This window comes from Palaemon carinicauda, chromosome 2 (assembly GCF_036898095.1).
Source record: "Palaemon carinicauda isolate YSFRI2023 chromosome 2, ASM3689809v2, whole genome shotgun sequence".
In the NCBI taxonomy this organism is placed as follows: Eukaryota; Metazoa; Arthropoda; class Malacostraca; order Decapoda; family Palaemonidae; genus Palaemon; species Palaemon carinicauda.
Window position 1 is genome coordinate 158,999,440 of NC_090726.1, and position 8,167 is coordinate 159,007,606.

General features: G+C 45.6%; 1 protein-coding gene and 1 long non-coding RNA gene across 2 annotated transcripts in view; one reads left to right on the plus strand and one right to left on the minus strand.

The window, feature by feature from the left end:
* LOC137628288 (uncharacterized) overlaps nt 1–8,167 on the plus strand; it is a 361,246-nt gene that overhangs the window by 251,619 nt on the left and 101,460 nt on the right. The gene's annotated exons all lie outside the window — the stretch shown is intronic.
* The window catches only part of LOC137628277 (dnaJ homolog subfamily C member 8), a 274,911-nt gene that overhangs the window by 46,846 nt on the left and 219,898 nt on the right, over nt 1–8,167 (minus strand). The gene's annotated exons all lie outside the window — the stretch shown is intronic.

An 8,167-nucleotide genomic window follows, 5' to 3' on the forward strand; every position in this document is an offset into this window, starting at 1 on the left:
TGGGGCGAGGGATACCACTACCAGAGATCCCTTTCCATTTAGACTTCTGCCTCCTCATATATATATATATATATATATATATATATATATATATATATATATATATATATATATATATATATGTATATATATATATATATATATGTATATATATACATATATATATATATATATATATATATATATATATATATATATATATATATATATATATATATATATATATATACATATTATATATATATATATATATATATATATATATATATATATATATATATATACATATTATATATATATATATATATATATATATATATACATACATATGTTTTTTCAAAAAGGCCCATAAAAGAAACACAGGAAATATGAATAAATCACACTATATTTCGGTTAATAAACATCGACCCTCTTCAGGATGTAAAGTAAAAATGAGGGATACAGTGGAGGGTGACGGTTTATATATGAAAGCAAAAGGGTGTGTTCAATTGTTCTATAGTTGTTATAATTGCTGGAAGGATTAGCCAAATTTAATTACATCCAGGTGCGTCTTCTTATTGTTGAGCCGCTTGGAGGAAGTCTTGACCTCTGATGCATGTCTGGTGGTCGGTCTCCGTGGATTATCTTCTTAATGATAGGGTTGAAAAGAGTATTGTCCACTGTGTCAGCTTTCCATTGGCCCCCAGATAGGTTCATTGTGTTTGATTGATTTATGATGGCTGATTCCAGGATTTTCCTTCTGTACGGACAGGTGCTCTTTAAATTTGGCTAATCCTTCCAGCAATTTTAACAACTATAGAACAATTGAACACACCCTTTTGCTTTCATATATAAACCGTCACTCTCCACTGTATCCCTCATTTTTACTTTACATCCTGAAGAGGGTCGATGTTTATTGACCGAAATATAGTGTGATTTATTCATATTTCCTGTGTTTCTTTTATGGGCCTTTTTGAAAAAACATGTTAAACTGTTCGATTACAGTTATAAGTAAGACATATATACATATATATATACATATATATACAGTATATATGTCATATGTAATGCAATGAACAATCAGTAAGAGCAGATATTACTAATTACAGTATTAATGGAATTACAGGTAACGAAATATCGTATTTGGGGTCTTTAGATATTGCGGTATTTTCGAAATTTCCGGAAAATCCGCGATATGTATATATATACCTGTATGGGTTATGAAAAAAAACCCGCGAAGTGGTGAATCCGCGAAGTAGCAAGGGCTCACTGTATACACCATAGTTTTCTGTCTAGGATATGTACTATACCACAGATGTACTGGCTACCGTATACAGCCATACAACAGACACTGCCGGCGCACTACTGGCAGGGTTAGTGAAAGAGGGCAGTCCACTGTCTTAATATGAAATAGGTGGAGCCGGCGTATCGGAGGCACGCCGGACTCCGGCGGGCCGTCGGTGTAGAGTAACCCATTCCAGCCATCAGTCTATGTGGTGGGGAAAGGGAGCCAATCTCAAGTATTGTTGGCGGACCGCCGACATGTCGGCCACCGCCAGCCGGCAGGCAACCGGCTGTAGTTACCCCTACCCTGTCATCGATCCATGTGACTGGGAGGAGACCTAGGCTACACTGTCGGCTGTTGCCGGCAGAGTTGTGCAACAGTGGACCGGCACTTGATTGAGAGAGAGAAAGCAAAGATGGAAGGAGAGGGGTGGGCGGCAGCTCACTACCGTAACCTCGCCTTCCTCGAGAAGGAGGGTTCAAATGGAAGGAAGAACCTTTTATGATCAGGCTTCCATCCAGCCGCAGCTCAGCCGGCGGTTGGCTAGGGTTGCGGGTGGCGATCCAAGGGAGGACCGAAGAACACTCTAAGATAGAGCTGTATTATTATTATTTTTATTATTATTATTATTATTATTATTGTTGTTGTTATTAAAATTATTATTGTTATTATTATTATCATTATTATTATTATTATTATTATTATTATCATTATTTATTATTATTATTAGTGTATTATTATTAGTGTATTATTATTAGTGTATTATTATTACTGTATACGTAGGGTACCTTGTACTTTGAATTGGTAACCTACGTAGCATATAAGACGGGTTGTGATTGGTTCAAGCGCTGATAGATGACGAATCAGAACCCAAGTTTTGTTATCTAGCCTGTGATTGGTGTTTTGCCCGCATCTCCAACCCGCAGCATCTACGTATTCGCGGTCACTTTGTCTCCCGCCGTATCGCTGTGTAGATGTTGTTAAGTTATTGTGAACTTTAATCTGTGCTGTGCGTGACTGTTTTAAGTTGAACTTTCTGTTAAACCCTACTGTACAATGCCTCCCAAGCATTCTGCTTCTACTAAGGCTGGTAGTGAGCCTAAACCCCACCGAAAGATGATGACGATTGCTGAGAAGGTGACGCTTCTCGATATGTTAAAAGACGGTAGAAGTTACGCGGCCGCAGCCCGCCATTTTGGAGTCAACGAATCCACCGTTCGCTATATCAAGAAGGACGAGGCAAACATTAGAAAGACGGCTACCATCACCTTTAGCAGATCAGCGAAGCAAGTCGTTACCACGCGTAATAAAACGATCGTACGCATGGAAGGTGCTTTAGCAGTGTGGATTGCCGACTGCCGGAAGAAGAACATAGCCTTGGATACGAACACCATCCGAACCAAGGCTGCGAGCTTGTATGAGAATTTTGCGGCAAAGGAACCTCAAGACGACGATGGCGACCATGCTGAAGATGATGATGTAGATGAACCTCAACCAGGGACATCCACTGATTCCCAGCCTCAGAAACAACGTTTTTCCGCCAGCAAAGGATGGTTCGCGAAGTTTCAGAAACGCTTCGCCCTGAAAAGCGTTTCCCTGCATGGCGAGGCTGCTTCCGCTGACACTGCCGCTGCTGAAACTTACGTGAACCAGACGTTCAAAAATATTATCGCCGATGGTGGATACAAGCCGGAACAAGTGTTTAATATGGATGAGACCGGCTTGTTTTGGAAGAGAATGCCGTCGCGAACTTTCCTGTTCAAAGAAGAAGCCAAAGCCTCTGGCTTTAAAGCATTCAAGGATCGCGTTACCCTCGTGATGTGTGGCAATGCTGCTGGATTTTTGCTAAAGCCGGGGCTTATTTACAAGTCGAAAAATCCTCGCGCTTTGAAAAATAAGAATAAGAATCTCCTTCCCGTGTACTGGATGCATAATCCAAAAGCATGGATTACGAAGATGCTGACCTCCAACTGGTTCCACCCGTGTTTCATCCCGCAAGTCAGTCAATATCTCTTAGAGAAGGGCTTGCCATTCAAGATCCTTCTCCTTATGGATAACGCTGGTGGACACACAACTGACCTGTCGCGTGAGGGCGTTCAGGTTGAGTTCCTGCCACCCAACACCACGTCATTAATTCAACCGATGGACCAGGGGGTTATCAGGGCGTTCAAGGCCCTCTACACGAAGAGTACCTTGGCGGACCTCGTTGCATGTGTGGATGCTGCCCAAGAAGATGAAGATGAAGATTTTAATTTGAAGGCGTACTGGCGGCAGTACACCATAGCCACGTGCCTGCAGAACATTCAGAAGGCACTGCAAGAAATGAAACCTGCAACCGTGAATGCAAGCTGGAAGAAGTTGTGGCCCCAGATTGTTTACGACGATGAGAGATTTACTCCGTCGGAAATCCAACACTCTGCAATACGCAAATCTGTGCAGTTGGCTGCCATAATTGGAGGTGACGGGTTTGGCGACATGACGACTGAAGACGTCGACGAGTTGTTGGACTGCCATTCCCAGCCGCTAACTGACGCAGACCTAGAAGACCTGACAAAATCGGCCAGTGAAGAAGAGAGCGAAACACAGGAAGAGACCCAAGAAAATGTCGAAGAAACGGGCTTAACATTAGAACGGCTTGCCAAGGTCTGCAACCATATAAAGGAGGTGAAAGAAATGTTGCAAGAGTGGGACGAGGATATGGTTCGGTCTATGCAATTCTGCAACAAGATCGATGAAGACATGACTCCCTACAGGATGCTCTTAGAGCGAAAAAAGAAGCAGCGGCAGCAACTTCCGATCACAATGTTCTTCCAGCCTCGCAAAAAAGAGCCAGTTCCTCCTGCTAGTACGCCTTCGGAAGAAATTGAAGAAGTTTCCCAGGAAGAAGTTGAAGAGGTGTCCCAGGAAAAGACACCTCCGTCTGAAGAGACGTAAAATACTATCATTGGCTGCACAGTAGAAGACATCATCAGCTTCATCATCATCATTTCTACTGTGCAGCAAATTCATCGCCATCATCATTCAAGTTTTTCTTCAACTTCTTTCGTGGTGAGTACAGTAACAATCTTTATTCTTTACTTTAATATTCTAACATTTTAATATTTGTGCCTGTTTTAGTTTAGTACTGTATGCATTAAGTTAAAGGGAAGGTTTTAAAAGTCTGAAGAATATACATGCTGTAACCTATCATATTTTTTCTGTTTAAAATTTACATTTACGTACGTAAAACAATATATATATATATATCTCTCTCTCTCCTCTCTCTCTCTCTCTCTCTCTCTCTCCTCCTCTCTCTCTCTCCTCTCTCTCTCACTCTCTTCTCTCTCTCCTCCTCTCTCTCTCTCTCTCTCTCTCTCTCTCTCTCTCTCTCTCTCTCTCTCTCTCCTCTCTCTCTCTCTCTCTCTCTCTCTCTCTCTCTCTCTCTCTCTCTCTCTCGTAGTTATGCAATATAATTTTCTAGCATACTCTATGCATCCATGCCCAGTCCCTTGCTGGGACCTACAGTACTTAAATTGGGGATAATTATTTTCCACTTTTCCCAATGATGAATGATCATCAGCTCTCTCCCGTTCATCGCTACTAACACCTCGGAGGAAGTGCTAGCCCCGCTACTCTATCCCTACGGGATAGCTTCCCCTTAGGGCTTACCAGAACGGAAGCCCTAGAGTTAGTAATGGAGAAAGGTCACGGCAATTGGCTGGGCGGGATTCACAAGTATGTGTCTTTCCTGCTTCATTTCCAGCTTACCTATCCTAAGCTTACACTTGGAAAGGAATCTTATATTATAATTAAGATTACATTAAGATTAATCTAGTACGTATTATTGTAATTCTATCATTATAGATTCCCGCATACTCATGTACCCCTTTCTTCTTTACAGGAGGATTACATCCGGTGTGAGAGCGCCTTCTGCAGCGTTCGGCGCCGTGATTTCTACGGCCACCTGGCGTGCCGAACCCACGCCAGCTGCTCTGTCACCCAGGGATCTCTCTTAGGTACTGGGACCCGCAGGTCTGCACTACTTGCAAAGACCTGCTCCATGAGGCGTTCGAGGCTCCCCGTATGCGGAGTCAAGGGACATCGCTCGTGAGAAACTGCACAAGTGGGTGCGTGGTTTAAAAAATAAACGCCACGGGGCCCTATCTTCCCAGCGAGAAGATGAGAGCTATGCTCTTTCCTAAGGCATCTGCAGATGCTGTCATCCCCAAACCCGAGATCCCCTGCGTCCAACTGACGGTCGACCCAGATGTTTCGGACGCACTTCAGGACATCCATCTCGACGACGATGACAGGATGTCAGAGGTGTCGGATATCACCGAGAGGACCCTGATGGACGAGGGTCAAGAAGAGGAACCTAGAACGGCTCCTGACTCCGAAGAAGAAGGCGCCACCGCGCCCTCCGTCGCTTTCGTAGTCATCTCGGAACCAGTCCCCTCTACATCGTCCACTCCTATGCCCACAAGAGCGGACGACTCCATGGACAATTTTCAGGCCATGATGGCGATCCTCCAGGAGAGGTTCCGCAAGAGGGATGAGGATTTCAAGAAAGAAATCCTCCGCTTGACGAAGCAACGTGAGCCTCAGAGGAGGATGAACATGAAGGACCTTCCAACCTGCTCCGTGACTAACCCATGGAGGCATGCCGAGCACATGCCTATCACTAGCGGCAGGATTTTCGTCAATGACAAGCTAGGTGCTGTCCCCCTAGAAGAGGTGGAATTCTGGCCTAGCTTTGAGGCATACCCAGACTGCTACATCCGCCTCAAATCAGAACCTGTTTCCAAGGAGGAAACCGAGCCAAAAGAGGTCATTGTGTTTGACAACGCTAAGGCTCAATCACTGCTAGCCGGCTGTTTGAAGGACAAGGGCTACACCAATTCGAAGGTGCCGGCCCTTAGCAAGAAACACCTGTCCTTTCTTGCTCCGAACACCATGGTCTTCCCCTTCGCAGAGAAGTATCTTCTAGCTGTACTGAAGGCGGTAGAGGAAGGGAAACCCTGCACTACTTGGGAGGAATATAGGCCCCTCTCACTTGCCCTACCCCCCGACGACAAAAACTGGAAGGACATCCAGTTAACTTTCTCTGTGGGAAAGTTGGAGGCCAACATTGCTGGACGACAGTTCAGTGAGAACTTTCCCAAGCTCTCCGAGTATCTCCTTTGTCGGGAGCAGGACACGAAAGAGAGGCTGGCCGCCTCCCTTTCCCTCCAGGTGATTATGGAGACAATGGCTGGGGAACACAGGACCCCAGGCATCTACATGGTCTTCTTAGCCAAGACCCACCTAGCTACTCTGACGAAAGACTTCTATAGCTTCGTCAGGGCACGGAGAGCCTGCAGAGAGTTCGTGTTTGCATCTGCCGCAGTAAAAAACGAACCAAGGAAGCTGATTTCCTTCAACATTTGGGGAAAGATCTCTGCCCCAATGACTTGGTGAAAGAGATTCTTGACAAGGCCGCCACGGAGAACAGGAACCTTCTCCAAAAGTGGGGCATGTCAGTAAAGAGGAAATCTTCTCCGGATGAGGGCCCCCAACCGAAGAAGAAGTCCAAGAAGCCGAGACCACAGCCTCGTCAGGCTAAGCACCAACTTCCTGCAACCGCTGCTCCCCAGTTGGTGGTTCAGCCCCAACAAACCTTCCAACTGGTACTCCAGCCGGTGGTGACTCAGTCACCAGCCTTCACGCCCGCCTATGAGAGGCAGTCGACTACCTTTCCTCCCAGAGGTAGAGGCACCGGCAGAGACTCTTCTAGACGTCCCTCCAGAGGGAGAGGAGGTAAGGGAGCAGGCGGTCGAGGAGGTAAACCCTCCGGCAACCAAAAGCAATGAGATGCTTCCGGTGGGAGGAAGACTCCGCCTCTTCCAGGATCGTTGGACCTTCGATCCCTGGGCTCACAGCATCATCAAAAACGGATTAGGCTGGAGCTGGGTAACACCACCTCCAGTTTTCCACCGATTCTTCCAACACTCCACCCCCATTCTGGAAGAATACGTCCAAGAACTCTTGAACAAGAAGGTGATCAAGAGGGAAAAGTCCATCAGGTTACAAGGAAGACTATTCTGTGTTCCCAAGAAGGACTCCGACAAACTCAGTGTCATTCTGGACTTGTCCCCTCTCAACAAGTTCATCATGAAAGACAAGTTCAAAATGCTGACTCTTCAGCACATAAGAGCCCTATTGCCTCAAAAGGCATATACAGTCTCGATAGACATGGCGGATGCCTACTGGCACATTTCAATGAATCGCTAGACCTCCTCCTACCTAGGATTCAGGCTTCAAAGAAGACAGTACGCCTTCAGAGCCATGCCCTTCGGGCTAAACATAGCCCCAAGGATCTTCACGAAGTTCGCAGAGACGATCGTTCAACAACTACGCTTACAAGGCGTCCAGGTGATGGCTTACCTGGACGATTGGCTGGTGTGGGCAGCATCAGAAGAAGAATGCCTGCAAGCTTCCACAAAGGTGATCCAATTCTTGGAACATTTGGGCTTCAAGATAAACACCAAAAAGTCTCGACTTTCTCCAGCTTAGAAGTTACAATGGCTAGGTATCCCTTGGGACCTCCAGTCACACTGTCTTTCCATTCCACTGAAGAAGAGAAAGGAAATAGCAAGATCTGTCAAGAGACTTCTCAAATCCAAAGGAATTTCAAGACGACAACGGGAACGGGTGCTCGGCTCCCTCCAGTTTGCTTCAATGACAGACCCACTGCTAAGAGCACAGCTAAAAGATGCTTCGGGAGTCTGGAGAAGATACGCATCAAACGCTTGAAGAGATCTCAAGAGACCTCTGCCGACTCGGCTACGATCACTCCTCAAGCCATGGTCGGAGGCAAGGAATCTGAAAAGGTCGGTACCTCTTCAACTACCTCCACCCTCGGTTGTCATCCATACGGACGCATCG